Genomic DNA, 21,483 nt, shown 5'->3' on the forward strand with positions numbered 1-21,483 from the left:
CTAAGGTCCAATTAATGACTCATCCTTAGAAGTAATTATGTTCCTTTTCTCTTCCAGCCTGTTCTTCCTTTTCTGTCCTTTCCCACAAAGAATATTAAGGATTATCTACTATCTGGAGAGTGGTAGACACTCTCCTGTGCCTTGGGAATAAAGCAAAAATGAGACAATGTTCCTGTGGTTATGAAGCTTAGAATTCTATAATGGGAGTGGGAGGTAACAAATATTAACCAAATAAAAATAAATATTTAAAATGAGCAGGTATACCAGATGGTGATCAATGCTGTGAAACAAATAAAGCAGAAAAGAGGGATATCGTGTGTGTGTGTAAAGGAATTTTAAACAATGTGGTCAAGAAAGGCCCCACAAATGTGGCTCTCACAAATGAATCCTACATTTTATTTAATTAACAAGGACAAAGCATACGTTCTTCATTTATAGATAGTGTTTAAAATTATACCATTGTTAAACGTATAATAATATATTTGTCTTGAGCTAAATATGAGCACAATCATGCTATATGAATAAATTTAAAGCTTTAGATCCTGAAGATCTTCAAAGATTTATAATTATATCATTATTATGCTTTCTTCATTTCCACTGCCTTTTAAAACAATAGCAAGCACCATATATTTCATTCTGCCTTGTAGTTTTAATGGAAAACAATCTACAGTACTAATCACTTGTCTTTCGTGTTTTTTTCCTATTTCTTCTCCCTTTTCTCTGTTTAAGAACCTTCATTAACTAATCTCTTTAACTCCATAAATAAGTAAATGATATATTCACAGTGTAAATGTTTTAAAACTTGTAAAAATAAAACATCTAGAGTCATTTAATGAAGTCCTGAAGATATGTTAAAACTAAAGTGCTGCTAGCAAACTAATGACAGCTTTGAATATTCAAACAGTAAAGATTTAGAATGCTTCTCTAATTGGGATTCAGTTTATGTAGGCCATACTCAGAGCTGCTAGTCTTAGGTCCCCGTAATCCCCATGTTTCCTCAAGAGGAAGGGTCTTTCATTGCACTGTTGTTTACCAATTTTAATTTGAATTCTCTCTTTAGTATTAACTCATAGCATGTACTGCCAAATGCTTCAGAATCCAAATTCATTCTTTCATGTATCATCCTTGATATATAGTTATTATAAGGCACATACATATCATGTTTATTGTTAACTATAATACTTTTCAGTTAAAATGTTCAAATCACAATAACTTAGCAAAAGCATATCATACTTACTATACTTATAGTCACACCTACATTGTAAATGTATTAAGTGCCCAGCCATAAATGTGCCCAGGCATAAATGTATTAAATGTCTTGGTGCCCAGCCAAGACAAGGGATCCTTTTGGGATCACTTTGAGATCTCAAGGACAAGGAAAATAGCAAAATCCAAATAAAATAACAATTATTAAAATCATTAAAAAATATGCCTAATTTTTACAAGAAGATGGCTACATGGATGGATGATTAGAATATACTGTGTTTTGAAAATTTCTAATATTTTTCTTACTAGAACTTGATTGATTAGGACTTGACTATCTATGTTATAGCAACAGTATCCATTCTTAGGAAAGGAATTCTTGCTATATATGTGAAACATTTTTAATTTTGCATCAGAAAAAGAAGTGGAGCACACAAATATCTACATCCACACAGTTTACTGTCTTCACTAACACAAATGTGTAATTCTACTGTCTTTATCAACATGGCTTTGCTATTCGAGGAAACTTGCCTAGGAAGAGAAAAGTTGTGAAAAACATAATTGTTTCTTTCATAGGTTTCTTGCAAAAGTTATGTAAATGAGCATCAAGCTGTAAAACTTATGAGTGATATCAAACAATTATTTATTTTCGAAGACTCATTGAACCTTCAATCAAAAATCTCCTTTTGCTTCATCCATCAATCTTAAACTATTATTGCAGAATTCTTGCCCAGTCTGAATTCTTGCCCTTGCACTGAAGGACCTGCCTTAAGCCAGATCCGGAAACCTCATAAATATGCTGACCTTGGCCTCCCTACTGAGACATTCCTAAGTCTGTCAAAGAAGTGATCTGTTTAGTACATACGAAAAAACCTACCTTGTGCCATATATCAAATATCACAGTTTTGTGTTATTTTCTGGGAGTTTGTAATTGCCAGGGATTAATTTGAACTATTTGTTTGCCCATTAGTATCTTGTTTAACTTAAGCCGTTCTTTCCTCTCGTTTTATTGAAATATAATAGACATGTAACATTATATAAGATTAAGGTGTACAGTATAATGGTTTGATATATGTATATAATGACATGATTACCACAAGTTTAATTAATGTCAATCACCTCACAGGTAAAATATTTTTTTCTTGTGATGAGAACTTTTAAGATCTATTCTCTTAGCCTCATCAATTTTACTTTTCTTTTTTCTTTTCTTTTTCTTTCTTTCTTTCTTTCTTTTTCTTTTTTCTTTTTTTTATTTAATTTATTTATTTATTTATTTTTGGTAGCACTTTTTTTTTTTAATATTCAATCCCTTCTCCAACTTCTTTCAAGTTCTTCAATCTTAGTGTCACTCATCTTGAACATTTCTATCTCAAAAATGTTATGTATTTTGAAATATACCCTCTTTTACCTGTCTTTGAGGGGGAAAAAAAAAGATCTTCATTGTCTTTCAAAATTAGTCTTGGAAATGTACCTCAATTAAGCTGTTAAAAACTTTACCTTGGGTTTGTGCTGCCCATATTGTCCTGTAAATGTTTTCTCCTTCTCCCATTTTTTTCCCTCAGATCTTCCTTCTGACTCTCTGCATTATCTCCATCACTTTCTAAGTTTTCATAATGTCTTTCTTTTTTTTTTTTTTTCAACTGCTGAAACAAATCAAATTTATATAGCTGTTACATAGATTTTCTTTTTAAGTCTTTGCTCTCAACAAAAATAAATTTTTATCTTTTAACTTGTTCTTCTGGTCAATTTATTTTATTTTATTTATTTATTTTTTAATTTATTTTTAATTTATTGGGGTGACAATTGTTAGTAGAATTACATAGATTTCAGTTGTGCAATTCTGTATCACATCATCCATAAATCACACTGTGTGTTCACCACCCAGAGTCAGCTCCCCTTCCATCACCATACATTTGATCCCCCTCACCCTCATCCCCCACCCCCCAACCCCCTTACGCTCTGGTAACCACCAAATTACGTTCCCCAGATTAATTTTCAAACCCCGTGGCCATCCTGTGGTGACCGACTGCCCTCCAATCCCCTCACCCTCCCCCCCACCCCCCACCCCCCGCCCATCTAGCAACCCTGTTTTTCCTCATTGTCTCCCAAACTGTTTCTGATTAGTTCATTCACTTATTCTTTTCTTTAGAATCCGCAAATAAGTGAGATCATATGGTACTTATCTTTCTCTGTCTGACTTATTTCACTTAACATAATGTTCTCTAGATCCATCCATGTTGTTGCAAATGGTAAGATTTCTTTCTTCTTTATGGCTGCATAATACTCCATTGTATAAATGTACCACAGTTTCTTAATCCAGTCATCTACCGATGGGCATTTTGGTTGTTTCCATGTCTTAGCTATTGTGTATAGTGCTGCAATAAACATAGGAGTGCATAGAGATTTTTGAATTGAAGTTCTGGATTTCTCCGGATAGATACCTAGGAGTGGAATTACTGGATCATAAGGTAGTTCTTTCTTGAGGATAGCTTCTTTTTCTGTAAAAATAACCTCATTGAACTTTCCTCTTTCCCAGATCATTTTTGTCATTGAAATTACTGTTGTTCGCTCTTTTCATTATGCACCAAACAATTGGGAGAACAAAGACCCATATATTTTGCTTTCATGTCTTCACTGATGTTTAACTTTTTAATACTTTGCAATTTGGTTTCCAGTCATGTTACTCTACCAAAACTAATTTCAAAGATAATTGGTGGCTTTCTAATTGCCAAAATCGAGTATTGTTTTCATAATATTGTTTATTTTTAAGAACAGCAACAAGTAATCAAACAAAAAGCTCCTGTCCAGCATTTCCTTGATGTATTATTATTATAAGACATATGACTATTATCATGTTTATCTATGATATTTATTATTATTTCTCCTCCCTTAACTGGCTTTTCAAATACTGCTTTAATTTTTGAAAATATTAAAATGGTCACATTACAATGACAAATATAAAAGTCAGTCAGTAAGAGTTGTTGACTAATTAAATAGCCCATTTTTTTCTGGGCACATAAAATAGAACATTGCCAAAATTTTAACAGAAAGAAGATTCTATATGTATGTGTATGTACACATGTATGTGTGTATATGAAACATCTCTTTCCTGAGGAACACTATGCATGCCGGTAGTGTGTTAGAGTAAACGTTCACTGATATCTGTTACCCATTCAATCCTCATAACATTGAGGTATATTCATTTTTAATCTCTAGTTTACAAAAGATGTAGCTAAGTTATAAAGAAGGTACTTGATTTGTCCGCGTTGTATATTAAGTTCAGGAATTAGGTTTTAATTCCCTCTTATCTGGCTTAAAGTCTTTATTTAAGCTTTTTCAAATACACACTGCACAGCTTTACATGCATAGAATTTATCAGGGAATGGACACTTGTCATTAATAACCTCCAAGTTATAAACTCAATTTTAGAATACATATCTAAATATGTGCTAAATTTATTTTTTTAATTCAGAAAAAAATTAAGTACTTTTATGTCATATACACTATTGACTGCCATCATGAACATTTGAAATAATTTTACTTCAAGTTTATTTATTGGTAAGCGTGTGATGATGTGTGATATTTAAGAGTTAATTTCAGTGTTGTTCTCTCATTATTATCATGAAACATCTAATAACTCTTAGCTTTGTCATTAGGTGCCACTGAGATTATTAACTCTCATGTAAGGTCTTATTGAAACAATATAGGGAGGTTTAAGGTATAATTAATAGTTGTAACAAGGAAAACCAAAAGTCAAATTGCTCAAGAAAGATAAAATTTATTTCTTACCTGTTTAAAAATTCAGGCACAATATACCGTGTTTCCCCAAACATAAGACTTAGCTGGACAATCAACTCGCATGCGTCTTTTGGAGCAAACATTAATATAAGATCCGGTCTTATTTTACTGTAATATACGATTGGGTCTTATATTAATTTTTGCACCAAAGACGCATTAGAGCTGATTGTCCGGCTAGGTCTTATGTTCGGGGAAACACGATAGTTATTACAATATTGTTGACTATATTCCTTATGCTATAAAATACATCCCCATGACTATTGTATAACACTCAATCTGTTAGTCTTAATCGTTTCCCCTTTCACCCGCTCTTAACCTTCCTTCCATCTTAAAGAAGTCCCTCTAATAGTCCGTGTAATACTGATTTGGTGGTGATGAACTCCTTCAGCTTTTTCTTGTCTGGGAAGCTACTAATCTGTCCATCAATTCTAAATGACAACCTTGCTGGGTAGAGCAATCTTGGTTGTATTCCGTTGCCTTTCATCACTTGAATATTTTCTGCCACTCCCTTCTTGCCTGCAAAGTTACTGGTGAGAAAGCTGACAATCTGGGGGCTCCTTTGTAGGTAACTAACTGCTTTTCTCTTGCTGCTTTTAATATTCTCTCTTTGTATGTAAACTTTGGCATTTTAATTATGATGTGCCTTGGTGTTGTTGGCCTCTTAGTGTTTATCTTGTTTGGGACTCTTTGTGCTTCCTGGGCTTGTATGTCCATTTCCTTCACCAGTTTTTGGAAGTTTTCTGTCATTATTCCTTCAAGTAGGTTTTCAATTCCTTCCCCTCTCTCTTCTCCTTCCGGTACACCTATGATGTGAACATCGGTCTGCTTGATGTTGTCCGGGAGGCCCCTTAAACTCTCCTCAATTTTTTGGATTCTTTTTTTTTTTTTTTTTTCTGTTCTGATTGGATGTTTTCTGCTACTTTCTACATCGCTGGTTGGATCCTCTGCTTCATCTAATCTACTGTTGGTTCCCTGTAATATATTCCTCGTTTCCATTATTGTATCCTTTATTTCTGACTGGTTATTTTTTATATGGCTTCCATCTCCATTTTTATGAGATCATTGAGCATTCTTATAGCCAGTGTTTGGAACTCTGTGTCTGAAAGATCGCTTATCTCTGGTTTGCTTAGTTCTTTTTCTGGAGCTTTGTTCTGTTCTTTCAGTTGAGACATGTTTCTTTGTCTCCCCATTTTGCCTGCCTCCCTGTGTTTGTTTCTATATATTAGATAGTGCTGCTATGTCTTCTGGTCTTAGTAGAGTGGCCTTATGTATTAGGTGTGCTGTGGGATTCAGTGATGCAGTCTTTCTGGTCACCTGAGCCACACACTCCAGGTGCGTCCCTTTTGTGGGTTGTGTGTGCCATCCTCTTGTATTTGAGCCTTGGTTGATAATTGTACTGGAGTGTGAGGGACTGTCCCTTGGGCTCATTGGTTGTAAGGACTAGCCTTGACTACAGTGGAAGAATTGTTGTGCAGGGGCTTATCCTACAGAACCAGATCTGCCTCAGTAGGACTCTGGTGTCTACACAATCTGGCCCTTGGGTGTGTTATACCTAAACCTCTGGGTGATGTTCTAGCTCATTTTGAAGCGGAATACTGGGAATGCCAGCCCCAGGATTACCTTGGAGGGTATCTTCTGTAGGTCTACTTCAGCTGCAGCCCGTGCCCCACCAGAGGCCACCCAGAGGGAACCAGAAAAAAATCCACAGATGTCTGCCACCTGTGCTGTGCTTGGAAGTGCCTTTGAGAGGTCAAGCTGCAAACCAAGGCTGGCTGCCACAAGTGCTGGCTTAGGGCTCCTCAGCCAGAGGTACAGGACATGCTCAAGCCAGATGCCATTTGTCTGGGTTCCATGAACCTTTGAGACACTCTAGGACAGTGCAGCTTGAGCTGAGACAAATGGTCTGCATGAAAAAGACGCTGAAAGCAGCCTAGATTTGCCTGAAAGTTGGGTGGGGCTGAGTCTCAAATCCCCAGAGCACAGTGAATGAAAGGCAGAGATTCATGTATGGTGGCCACCTGTGTTCCCACACCAGAAAGGAGGAGGGCTCAGAGAAGAAACAATGACCTCCTCCAGCTCCCCCATCCAGGAGAAAGCCACCTTCCCAGCCCCGTCCCATGCCAGACAACTCAATTCCCCACCATACGTCCCTGCAGCCTTTCCAGCTGCTGCCCCAGCACTGGAGCTCAGAGTGAGTGATTCTGTTGGTGTGTACGTTTGCACACAGTCCCTTTAAGAGGAGTGCCTGAGAGTGCAGCCATACTGTCTCACTGAGTCACAATCTCTGCTAATTTTCACAACCGAAAATTATAGGCCCTTTTCTCCCCAGCACTGGAACCCTGGGCTGGGGTAGGGCTGGTATCTCTCGCTCCTTTAAGGGATGGTGGGACCCCCACAGCTAAAATAGCCCTCCGATCTTTAATGATCACTTGCGGGTGTGGGACTAGCCCATTCCACATGTCTGACCTTCCTACCAGTCTGGAGGTGACTTCTTGTGCATGTCCTTAGTTGAAAGGCTTCAGTTCAGCTTGATTTTTAGGCAATTCCCAATAATGGTTGTTTTGTAAATTAGTTGTAATTTTGATGTGATTGTGAGAGAAGGTAAACACAGCATTTACCCACTCTGCCATCTTGGTTGTCTCTGTTAATCTTATTCTTAACAATACTGTAATAAACAGAAAACAGACAGCAGTTTTTGAATATTTTACCTTGTGCAAGGCTCTGCCCTAGTGCTTGACATAAATTTACTTGTTTATTGCTTACAACAAAAAGGTTACACTCAATAGGTTCTGTGAGTTAGGAACTTGGGAGCTGCTTAGCTGGACAATTTGGGCTCAGTGTTTCTCATAAGATCGCATTCAAGATGAGGCTGCAGGCATCTGAAGGCTCAAGGAGGGCCAAAGAATCTGCTTCTAAGATAACTCACATCTTAGATGTGAGTGTTGGCTGTGCAGCAATTCTCAGATCCTCTTTATGTGGTCTCTCTAGAATGGACTCAAGCCATACTATGTGGTTCCCCCCAGGGTGAGCTGTGCAAAAGAAATTGGCAGGAGGGAGTTATCATTTTTATGATACACGTTGGAAGCAATACAGCATCAGTTCTACCACTCCTATTCATTAGAAGCAAGTTTGTAAACTTGAGGGTAATTAAGCTCCACTCTTTAAAGAATGTCCCAAAATCTTTGTTCATATTTTAAAACCAAAATATATATGAATGCATGTAGTATTATCGTGAAAATGGAATATCTGGAATTGCACACACACGCGCACACACACTAAAGTACAGAGAGATAAATTTCAGAAATGGCAGTTTCACCTTGACTATTTGATAAAAGGATTTGTACTAGTAATTTTTAAAATTTTAATTAATTATATATTTGTGAATGTATTTTTGAGAAATGGAGTGATATGATAAAAATGGTGCTGTAGGATGATTTGTGTGACCTTGATATGAAGGATGAATTGGAGAAGGGAAAAACTACAGGGGAAATAGAAGCTTTTTAAAGCTATACAAGTGGTTATTAAACTTTATAAATTTTAGAAATATACTAATTCTTACAAGAAACGCATGAAGACATTTCCTCAGATTTATTTTCTCAAATGTACTCCTATTTTCAACTGAAGTCATATTCTATGGATGGTTTATTGTAATGATTGGTAAACTTTTAATGTAAAGGTCAAGATAGTCAATATTTTAGGCATTGTGATCCACATACAATCTCTGTTACGTATTCTTTGTCTCTGTGTTTTTAATAATCTCTTCAAAATGTGACAACCATGCTTAGTTTATTGGCTGTACAAAAATGGGCAACATGCCAGATCTGAGCCGTGGTCTGTAATTTGTCATCCTCTGACCTATAGTCTTACATATAATTTAGTTTTATATTAATAACCTACATGTATTTATTGAACAGCTTCATAGTCAGAGCACCTTCTAAATGCTAATGAGCATGACAGTAACATCTTACATGCATTGAACACTGAAGCATACCAAGAACCTTACAAGGCATTTGACATGATTTCTATAATGTCCACATGACCTAAAATGTAGAAACTCAGAGGGGTAAACTGAGTTTTAGAAAAATTAGGTAACTTGCTCAGTGGCGGTGCCAGGGGGAGCACAATAATTAAACCCAGGTCTTTAGGCAACAAATACTGTATGGCTAGCCTATAAAGAAGAATAAGATCTGCCACTTGTCTTCATGGAACCTATTTACTCTGTAAAAGGAAACAAATATCAACAGAACTGCTTTAATCAGACAAAAGGCTCGAAACGCAGTTGTAGAGGTCCACATTATATTAAGCAGAGAAGATAAAATGCAGTCAGTCTGAAAGCCTTGCTTTCTCATGCTATCCCTGATTTCCAGGCGGATAAACTTGTGTAGTCATTAAAATGTACTGAGATTCCATTACATCATCTTGGATATGCACTCTTTTATGTAAGATTCTCTTTATTACAGGTCATAGACTCTTTACTTCTTTATGGATGCGGTGAAAGATAATGGCCTTGCATGGTGGGTTAGCTCCAAAGTTCATATGACATTCTTCTAAGGACATAGCAGAGACTCACAAGCAGAAGTCAGCTCATAACCATATTGGGGTGTGTGTGTGTGTGTGTGTGTGTGTGTGTGTGTGTGTGTGTGAGAGAGAGAGAGAGACAGAGAGAGAGAGAGGCTAGATAGTGCCTAACGTGAAAAGGCTTCATTCCTGATTTAAGAACCATTACCAAATATTTATTAATTCGTTCCAAACCAGTCCATTTAGTTGGATGTCACTTATTTTCAGAGAAATGGGAATCACGCGAGAGGTGGAAGAAACCTAGTAAAAAACGACCAGGGCATGGATATGCAGTGCCTATTTGTAAAATGATGAGTCATTTTGTGGTAAAGGATGTGGTAGTGGAAAGTGGGAATAGAACAGAACTGAAAGTACTCACTTATATTCCCTGTATTTCTCCATTTTATCTAAAAACCATCAGAAACCCATTTTTATCAAAATAATTAAATACTTTCCTAAAACCAGGGACAATTTTAGGCAAACAATTCCACATCACTTGGGTTTCATCATCAGACTAAATGGTTCTTACTCCTTCTCTTTCCTTGTGTGTGTCTCTCTGTGTGTGTATATGTGTTTATATGTTCATAATATGTCAGATCTGTGGTATATCACATTAGATAAAGCAATCTTCCAAGAAATCAACTTCTTGCACAAATTTCCCAATCAAAAAAGATTACCATGAGTTGATCTGTTACATCTATTCACATTTTGCAAACTCTTAAAGAAATGAGTTATTTGCAATGTGTAGCTTTCTAGCATAAAATCTTTGTATGTTATCATTATCAAAATAGGCCATGAATTTATACATACCTGTTTAGAAACCCGGTCACCAATACACTAAGCTCAGTAAACAGATTGTTGTTGACGAAATCCCTGGGCATTTCTAACAACTTTCTAACAAGTTATAAACCTTATGATCTGAGAGCTATATTTGTTTTCTATCTAATAAGGAAAACTCTTTGGTGAGCTTAAACGGTATTGAAGCTGTTGGCAGTTGCCAACTATTAGGCATGCTACAAACCAGTCGACTATTTTAACAGATAGACTGTATATTTTAATCTATTTTTCCCAATTTTTGAATAAATGGAAGTATATTTGTAATAAAATGAAATTCGGAAATATAAATTCTAAAGAACATGGAGACATTCTAACAGATCTTTGCTCAAGTCTGTGTGTGTGAATGACCTTCATATATGCCTTTAACATTCGTTCGATTTGTATACCTCATGCATTTGAAATCTACAATCTAATACCTTATTGGATATAATAAAGTGATCGCATAAAGCAATATGTTGATTATATATTAGAACTCCAAATTACCTCCAATAATGAAGATTTTCCCCATCTCCATAAGTCTGCCATCTAGCAGTCTTTTTTTCTTTTTTTTCTTTTTTTTTTTTGACGAGGAGGGTTTGGTTGTTGAAATATTTGGTTTGGATGGGCATTGTAAATAAACACTAAGGAATATATTGATAGATAATAGTGGTTATGGCCTGATGATTTTGGTGAAATGACAATTATACATTGTCCATTTATTTTACCTGCTGAGGCCATTGAAGATGACCAACAATTTTTCTAGGAAGTCAATAACTGGTGACAGCACTTATCTCTTGCCATTCCTACTCACCGTGGGGCACCTGTGAGACCATGACTATATGAACATCTTTAGTCTAATAATTTTCAAAATCTTTCCTTTAGTCTAATAATTTTCAAAATCTTTCTGCCATTCCTTTATTTGGTCTCTATGAACATCTTTAGTCTAATAATTTTCAAAATCTTTCCTTTAGTCTAATAATTTTCAAAATCTTTCTGCCATTCCTTTATTTTCTTTCTTTCTCTCTCTTTTTTTTTTTCTTTCTCACCCATACTGATGTATGGAAGCTGGCTCTCACCTATGATTTTGTGTTGATTAAACTGAAATCACCTTAGAGAAAATTGAAACACATGCTCAGAGTGAAAATTCTCCCATAACAGATATTTATAGCTAAAGTTGCTGTGTATGTGCAGACCTCTACACACCAGGAATATGTTTCATATCTGTTGTAGATATTTTGTTTTGCATTTTACAAATTTTTAATACAAATTTGCATAATACAAATTTTCTTGTAATAGAATTAGGTAATGGTGGGAAACAAATTTCCCTATAGGTTATGGGTAACTTTTTTTAGTTTCCAAAATCAGAATATTGTCAGGCTTTCATATAGGACACATATAGCCCATTACTACAGTATTCATTGAAATGAAGACTATGAAATCTAGTTTTTCTGTTTCTATAATTTTCCTTTTACTCCACTATAATATCACATATTTTATATAAATGTGAAATTCTCTAGTTTCATAATTAAATTGGATTATATTATAGCTTAAAAGCTCACTTAATCAGACCAAGAAAATATGTAATAAATTGTAATTATATAATATTGTTATGACAACTGCTGAGATTATAACTCTCTTTACCATTTGTAAGTACCAACTATCATTCTTATTTCAACTTTTATTTTAGTGAAGATTTATCAGTTACTGGAATTAGTAACATCAGTAATTTATGAAGAATATATTTTAGAATATATCATCTATTAGCAAGAAACATTGATCTAAACTCATATATTAAATAGTAGAGAGTTTTTTAAAAATTATGATTTATTCTTATAATAGTCACACATTAATATAAGTTGGTACAGTTTAATGTCATTAGTATGCTGTGGTACACGACAGCTGAGGGTAGTACAATCTTTAATTATGTATTTTATGCCCTTACATTTTTACACTCTTTGTTCTTGTTCTCAAGCCAATGTTTTAAAATTAATTTGAATAAAATCTTGATACCAATCGACTTAATTCTGAATTGCTGTAATTAAGTTTCACTAAACCATGTTATTGTTGAGTTCATTTTTATTTACCAGCTGAAGTTCTTCTAAGTGAGATTAAATTATTGAGTTTCTATTTTATTTATTTGTGGATACACAGTGTTGTGTCATTGAAATTAACCCGCGGTCATTCACAAAAGGAGAAAGCATTCACAGCCTCAGAAGGCATAGGAGTTAGAAAGTTTATTCAAGAAGAAAGGCACAGGCAGCGAGGTTGCTGGGGGCAGACAACTGAACCTAACTTTAGGTTAGCTTTTTCTTATAGGAAAGCTTAGGTAAATTTCCTTACAGTAGAAGATGTGACGTATAGACTGAGGTCATTTGATTGACATATGTTGGCTATATAACTAGCTTTTTTCTGTGCATGCTTTTACCCAGAATGCATACAGAAAAACCCACAGAGGGACAAGCCTTAATGTTCATTTTATGTTAATTGTATTATAATGAGGCTAGAGTTCAAATAATGGACAGGTTTCAGCAGTTTGTGCACGTATCAGGAACCAGCTTACTCTGATTAGGGCCTTATCTTCTCTTCCTAAAGGTGTTCGGACTTCTTGATTTTTTTTCTTGGGGATGAGCATGGGAGGTTCCTGGGGAGGAGGTGCTGGCATGGGCAGTCCCCCTTCAGGCTCACTTTTATTAACTGTTTTTTTACCTCATCATACACCTGCTGCTATTGGATCTTTATAAATTTTCTGTTTTATACAATTCCTTAATTTTTAAACCTAATTGTATGAATTGATATAAGTGATTAAGGAGGTTCTGAACCAGACAAGTAGGAAGGACAAAACATTTTAATATCAGTTGTTTTTATTTTATATTCTTGTTTAGTTAATTGATCATATTTCTATTCTTTGTGCTGTGGCAACTGATTTTATCTAACTCCCACCCTGCTATTCTGGTTGCAGTATTATTGTCTGTTTATTTTCTCCCCTCCAGGTCATGAGTATTTACTTTTGTTCTTAATAGATATGTAGAAAGTAAAAGTAAAAATCCCGAGTACCTGTCCCTTAAGCAAGAAGATTATTTTTAACCTTAAAGTTGCTTGTTATAATGAATGTCAATATCAAAAGGAGACACATCAGAGCTTTTGAAGGCCTTAGAAGTGTGATGAGGTCTCACAATTAAAATAGTGATATGACCTCTTAATGTGGATTCCTCTTGGTAGTGAACCTGGTTTCTGTTTTGGAAGGTAGGTTTTATAGTTTCTTCAGCAAGGCCAGGTGTATGTCCCTGGGCAGTTAATCATTGGTTAATGCAAACATGTGATACAATTGCTCTCCTGATTGTTCACAAGTAAGGGGAGGGCATGGAGTTCGGTCAGTCCCAGACTGGCTCATGCCATTGCCACAGGATTTGGTGGATTTCACACATTGGTGTGGAGACTAAGATTGAAGTGTCATCTCACAACTACTGTTCTCTCCTCAGTACATTTGAGGCGCTGAGGAAGAGTCATATCCTAGCTCACTCTCAAAACACAGGCTAGACTTCACATAGGCACTGATTGGCAGAAGGTTTTTGGCAAGGGCTAAGCATCTGAGATTGGCTTGGGAATTATGGAGCTTTTCCTTGTTTCTGATATGACAATATCTTGTTATTACTATTTAATATTTCATGGGTATCCCTTTGTAATAATATGGTTTGCTGTTAGAAATGAGGAACTAGAACATAAAATAATAATTTGTAGGATTATATAATCAATAATTAGCACTTGTCGTTTATGTTCATGGTTGATTTTTAACATTATAGAGACCCCAGAATTTAAAGTAAAGCTGTGTTTGTTAATAAATTTCTTTTGAGTACTATGGTTATCTAAATTGTTGAATTAACATAACTAATTTAGCAAAAAAGCATATTGTTTTGAGAAAGTAGATATAGACTGAAAATAAAAAATAATCAAAATAAGAATCCGTGCATTAACTCTTACTAACTCTGTCTTCGGTTCTTTAATGGTTTCAAAAACGCATGAACATTTTCTCAAAATGTTAAAAAATGCACCTATGCATATATTGTACAATCTCACAAAGAATATGTTGATGCTTTGAATCTAAAGACATGCCTCTATAACTCTCTAACCACCCTCTCCTCTTAGCTCCTCATTGAGAAACCCAGATCCACCTGTTAAAATTATTTAAAATTTCCAATTAAAAAAATATTTAAAGTCACTAAACTTTTACAATAAATTATGTTTTAAAAGTTCCTTTTTATGTGCTTATTTTTTTTTTTTAATTTTCTCCTTTCAATTTTGCTATTTAAAATATTAAGGTTGACCTTCTTCACAAATAGTCTTTCAGTATATTTTTCTGACACACACACACACACTTTGGCTTCATTTTTGGTTTTACTTCTGTTTCTTCTTTTATTAAAAATTATAAGTTTATCTTCATGGGTATTGTCATGCATATTGGTGCTGCTGGATTAAAAGGTTTTAGATTGATGTGGGGCGCGTAGCCTGAGAATTCAGTTTCAGACTGGTTTTCCTCAGTAGTTTCTAAGGATTGAATAATTGATCTGCTTAGGAAGTGAGCCATTAATATGGTCTGAGAAGCACACCGATTCAAATAGATTGAATGTCTACATAGAGACATTATAAATGTCCTCAGGCTCTAAAGCAATAAAGCCATTCACACATTTTGAAGGGAAGAGAGGCCTTGGTATTCTCCCCGCATTAGTTCACTGGAGACCTTAAATTCAGTTTCAATAAAATGAGATGAATTTAAGGTAGATTGGAAACTGTCAGAGATAGACGAAATAAGGTTGGAAAAAGTGATTTATTTGAGTTAGCAAATAGGGCATTTCATCTGTTTGGTTTAGTTTCTTTACTCTATGTAAATTAAGAGAAAGGAATGACTACATTCTTGTCAGGGCTAACATTACTTACAGCTTTTATGTCTGTGTACCCTGCACTTAATAAAAATATATTTTAGTGTTACTCTTACCACAAGGGGCTTTTCCAAAATCTTCAACTGCTGGAGAACTACTGTCCATTGCTTTATGGATCTACTATTTTCTCATCTTAAGAGTTGAAATTTTAATCTGATGCCCAGTAGATATGAAAACATATCTCCAAATGTGTTCATGTTGTAATCCCAGAGTAAATTTGCCCTTTAAAATGCACTTAAGGGTTTGTGCTATGATTCTCCTTAGAGACCCAGGGAACTCATTGGAGAAGTAGTGTAAGAGTCATAAGTAATTTTCATCAGTTTTGCAATCTCAAGGTATTTTTATGCATTCACATACAATTATTTATTGCCTGGGTTTGTGTGTCAGTCAGCCAACCTGAAGATATCTGAGTTATATATAAGATCTATTGCTTTATAAAACGTTTACTTGCCAATGATATGTTCTGTAAAGACATAGATACACTTTTAAAATTTTACATTTTTTTTTTCTCTTTCAAACTACAGTCATCTTATATCTCTGACTTTAGTCTTACTGAATATTTTGAAATCTCGTGTTAGATGGATTTCTTATAAGGTAGTTAATTCCAGTACTATATCTCTGAAATATGTTCAATTTCTATATTTAAACTTTATATTTAGGATAACTACATAAATTTGAAAATATGATCATGAGATATATATTAACGTAAGGGCTTGATTCAAATTCAGGGCTCTAGAATAATTGGCATATGTCCCATACTTACATATGCCCTTATCATGGTCGGACACATTACATTTTTATTTTGTAAATTACTCTGAATATCCCTTTGTGGAGGTACAAAAAGAAAAAAAAAAAAGAAAAGCAATTCTACGTGATAAATTATCCAAGAACTGAGTTTTTCAATTTATTTTCATTATCATCCATCACAGGAAATCTTTTTTCTTAATCCTCCCAATACCCACAGAATTTAAAAAACACGGATATACTGTTATATAGGAAATATATAGTACATATCTGTTTATAGGATGTGATTCTGTGGATAACTACAAACCATTTTTACATCTAAGATTTCTTGTCCCCAAGAACAAATATAATATGTTGGAAGATGATTCTGTCCCCACTGGGAATGCATGTCCTTGACTATCTCTTCAGAGATTTCTTTTTTTCAATTAATTTTTGCTTGATAGATTTACCCATTTAGGGATCACCTTAGATAAATTACAGCAAGTAAAATAGAACGTATCCCCAGTCCTTGAGAAATTTGTTATATTCAGACACGATACTGCTGTGTTAAATAAAATAAAGTAGCATAGCTGCAAGTGCAATGTAAAAAGGTTCAGACAAAATCAAATAAATGGAGAACAGATGCGTGTCATTTTTAGGTAGAAAGTTAAAGCTTCCTGAAATATGAAAATCTGGGGTTGTATTTCAAAGCATGTGATAGTCCAACATTATTGATGACAGGAGTCCTCAGGGGAGGGAGGAATGGCAAATGCAACGCCATAATAATTAAGTAAGATATGACATTAAGCACATCGGGAAGAGTGGTAAGAGCTATGGGAAGAGAAATCCGTATGTCGAGTAAGGGGTCTGATTGATGGTTACTCTTAAATATTAAGTAGAATGCTTTATATTTAATATCTAAACTAAATATCTGGGACTAAAAAAATCAACAGTAGTAAGTTTTTATTGGGTTTTAACCTAACTGGAAATTGTGGTTTTTTTTTTTGGGGGGGTGGGTCGTATATTATGGCTGTAGTGAATAGATTTTAGATGTGCATAAGTATGCATATGGAGTAAAGACAGGAATTGCGGGGCGGAAAGGGGATACAAAGAAAGTAATCTGCCTCATAAAAGAACCTTTTAGCTCCTAATTAAACTACCAGATCATTACTTATGAAGGACAAAATATATAAATTTCTTATATATAATATTAGTAAAAACTAAGAGGAAGTAGGCAAAACTTATTTGTACTTTTCAATTATTTTAATAAGGATAAGTTTCAAATTAATTTGATTTAGAAATTCAATTGAAATTTTAGTGCAGGGAGGTTTTGACTAACCCTTTCAAACTTGATAAATTTTCATCACTATTCCATTCATGTCTCTTATCCTGCCTGGAGTGATACAAACTCAAAAGCTGATTTGTACAGATTTATTTCATTTCTTACTTTGATCCCCCATGAATGTGTTTTGAAGGAACTTTATTACATACGGTGTTAGCGTCGGCTTACCTATTATTAATTTGCCAAAACATAGAGTTACCATAGTAAAAAGAAAATAGTCAATTAAATGAGGACTTGTGTCTCTTTTAAAATTTAGAATACCCTTAGTATTGAATATAGAAAATGATATAATAATAACCATATTAATATTAACATTTTTAAAAAGCTTTCTCTGTTCTAATTATTTAATATGTGCTATCTCCCTGAATCCTTATAACTGTCTCATTAGTGAGAAGTGTTCTTATGCTTCTTTTAGAAATGAGACAACTGAATCTCAGAGACTTTAATTGACTTGCCCAAGGACATAGCTGGTAGATAAGTAGAGGAGACAAGAATTGATTCTATTTCCTCTGGCTTTTCTGAACATGTGCTTATATCAGAGTTTTGTTCTATAAACTCGGAAATAACTGAGTTCTTCTTCTAAAATATAATTTTTGAGAGAATGATATTTTTAAAATAAAAATCTGATGTCACTTTCCTACTTGTAATGATTTAGGGGCATCCGTTGCCGATAGGATAAATCTAAGCTCCTTAAAATTGCGCACAAGACCTTTTATGTTCTAATCTTACCTATTTCTCCTGTTCAAATACGCTCTCTTCTCCCACCACTAGTAGGTTTTACCCTGGAAACACTGAACTATTTTCAGTTCCTTGTACATGACATGCTTTTTCTTACATTCTTGGTGCCTGGGATATCTTACTCCCACAGATTGTCTGTCTAAATCAGTCTTCAAAACTTGTTCAGATACTGTTTCATCTCTAAAACCTTCCCTGAACCAAACCCCACCCAGGTAGTTAATTTCTTCTTATTCCCCATGAATTATATCATTAGTAGATATCGTTACGCCAGAACATGTATACCTTCATGAATCCTCTTAAAGATAGTTTCATGTAATTTTTTTCTTTGTACCCTCAGCATCTACAGTGCTGCCTGAGCACATTGTAGCAAATGAATAATGCTTGTTGCATCAATAATAATTGAAAGTGTTTATGGTTCTTTTAAAAACAAAATATACACTTTGATTTTAAAGTCCTATTTTTGCTTAAGACCACTACTATATTTCCTCTCAATATTCATATCCAAGGCATTTGATATAAAAGTGTTCAATGGTGGAGATTTTAAAACAAACAAAAAAAGACATATATAACCTTTCACCACACTAAATCCAGTTTTATCAGCTGTCTCATGTTTGCATGTCCTTTTCTTATTTACGCATCTCTGAATCTTTCAGTTTCTTGATGTGAAGGTCTTAATGAAGATACTTGATTTAGTGATATCACATTCTTTAATACCCTTTTGTTTTGTTGTTGTTAAATAAAGACGTTGTCTCTGCAGGAGTCTACCACTCACAACCTCACTGGAGATCATGTTCTGTGGGAAGCCCTGCAGAAGAGAAGTCTGGCATTTTATGAGACTCTCCTTGTGCTACACACTGTTAAGACATTCCTATGTGTGAGATAATACAGACTGTGTGGGTATGAGCACAACTTGTGGCTCAGGCAGCCTAAGTCCCAGTTCCATTACTTTCTAGCCATGTGACTTTAAACAAATCCCTTACTCCCCTATGCCTCAGTTTTCTTATCTCTAAAACATGGGTAATTGTAGTATCATCTTCAGAGAATTGTTGCAATAGCTCTTTGGCAAGGTATTCTTACTAAAGCCAACATATGCGTTAGTGGCTGCCAGTGATATTCTCACCATCAACATCATCATTAACAATAACACTAATTACTTTCTCCAATGCATCTGGAAAGTTGGTTGAAAGTAGGCTTTCATAGTGGATTACAAGCTTCATGGAGAAAAATGTGTTTGTTCTTTTCTTTTTTTTAATTTAACTTTACAGACATTGTGTCATGCTCAATTTCAGACTTACAGAAGTAGGTACTTATAAAGCCCACCCTTACTTCTGATACCGACTGCAAGTTTGGGAGGCCCTGAGACCATCATCATGCTTGATAATTCTCTAGAAGGATTGGCAGAACTCATTGAAAGCTGCTATGTTTTATTATAGCAAAAGGAGACAGACTAAAATCATACAAGGGAAGAGGTACTTGGAGCAGAATCCAGGGGAGTTCCAAGCGTGAAGCTCGCCAGTTGTCCCCTTCCAGTGGAGTGCTAAGTGTTCCTAGCCAGGATGTCTGAAAATATAGGTGGATAATTGCCAACCAAGGAGCTCACTCAAGCCTTAGTGTCCAGGGTTTTTACTGGGGACTGGTCACATAGATGTGGTTGACTGCCTGGAATTGCCAACCTCTCCAGAAATTGAATGGATATCACATGTCTCAAAGCCCCCACCGTGAATCACACTGGTAGCATAGAGTGTCCAGTGTTGTCTAAAGCCCCCAAATAAACCAATATATCTTTTAGACAGGCCATCCCGAGGCTTAGAGATTACTTCCCAGGAGCTGAGGGCAAAGGCCAAATCTCTTTTTGGGGATAGATTAATACTTTACTACGTAGTGTTGAAAAATAACTTTGAATTAGTGAATTAGACTTTGAATCCAGACAAGCAGAAAGGCAAAGAGAGATAGTCAGGTCCTGCCAAGGCTTAACATTGACTTCAGGCTATACTAGTCTTGATTTTAGGAAACATTATAACATGAGATAGAATAGGGCAGTGAATCCAAGACTTCCTATTTATAAGTTATGTTAATAATGCTTTGATAGATAACGGACTATTGTACTAACAAATTGAGATAGAAAAGCTTATCACAAACCAATAGTTTCTTTTAGAACCCCTGGAATGTATTTGTTTTCTATCATAATTACTAGGCTGATACATCTAAAATACAAAAAAAAAGAATACAAGTTAGTTTAGGGCCCATTCTTCTTTAACTTTTTAGGCCACAAGAATATTCTGACCACAGTAGACTTGAAATTATGAATTGTGATAAACATACCTCATTTGTCCCTGAAGTCAAAAGACAATTCTGTAAGCCTTTCCTGAAAGCTAACCATGTTTCCCCAAAAATAAGACCTAGCCGGACAATAAGCTCTAATGCGTCTTTTGGAGCAAAAATTAATATAAGACCTGGTCTTATTTTACTATAGTATAAGACCAGGTCTTATATAACATGATATGCTATGATATAATATAATATAATACCGGGTCTCATATTAATTTTTGCTCCAAAAGACACATTAGAGCTGATTGTCCGGCTAGGTCTTATTTTTGAGAAAACACGATAAATCCAACATCTCAGAGAAGATTGCTTTTAAGAACGTCTGTTTATACCTAATGACCCAGTTTCCCATGAGCATCAGAAAGAAGAAGTTGGGAACTATAATCCTTAATGTTCACACCGAATAGATGCTCACTTCTTTCATGAACCTACACAAACACTTACTATGTGAAATTGTAGTAGGCACATATGTATCCTGGTTAATATATTATATACGTTGCTAGGCAAGCTGAGGAAGTCCGGGGAGTATTATTTTGACTTGAGGGATGTTACAATGTAAAACCTGTTCTAGTTCAGTGAATATTTATTTTTTTACCTGCTGCTAATGAATACAGATAGATATACATATCTATCTATCTATCTATCTATCATCTATAGATATACATACATATCTATATACATTCATATATATATTCTGTATATATTCTATATATATATTCTATATCTATATCTATAGTTATTTATATCTATATAGATATACTTTTATAACTATGCCAATTATGATAAATTCATTATATATATATATATATATATATATATATATATATATATATATATTTACATTGTTCCCTCTTCAATAACAAAAGGGCTGTAGCCAGAATTAAAATAGGTTGCAACAGCAAAAACAATAATAACACTAGGTACCAAGTACAGAGCTTTTATGCCCTAGTGGGCTTGCTGGCACCTTTATATCTTTTAAGATTGGCACAATAAATGTATGACAAATGTTCTGTTACCATACCCATTACAGAGCTAAGAAAACTCCAA

The 21,483-nt window shown here is 34.8% G+C and overlaps 1 long non-coding RNA gene across 1 annotated transcript in view; it reads left to right on the forward strand.

Annotated features, from left to right (window-relative positions):
- The window catches only part of LOC117031726 (uncharacterized), a 751,648-nt gene that overhangs the window by 167,122 nt on the left and 563,043 nt on the right, over positions 1–21,483 (forward strand). The gene's annotated exons all lie outside the window — the stretch shown is intronic.

The sequence above is a fragment of the Rhinolophus ferrumequinum genome, chromosome 12 (assembly GCF_004115265.2).
Source record: "Rhinolophus ferrumequinum isolate MPI-CBG mRhiFer1 chromosome 12, mRhiFer1_v1.p, whole genome shotgun sequence".
NCBI classification, from domain to species: Eukaryota; Metazoa; Chordata; class Mammalia; order Chiroptera; family Rhinolophidae; genus Rhinolophus; species Rhinolophus ferrumequinum.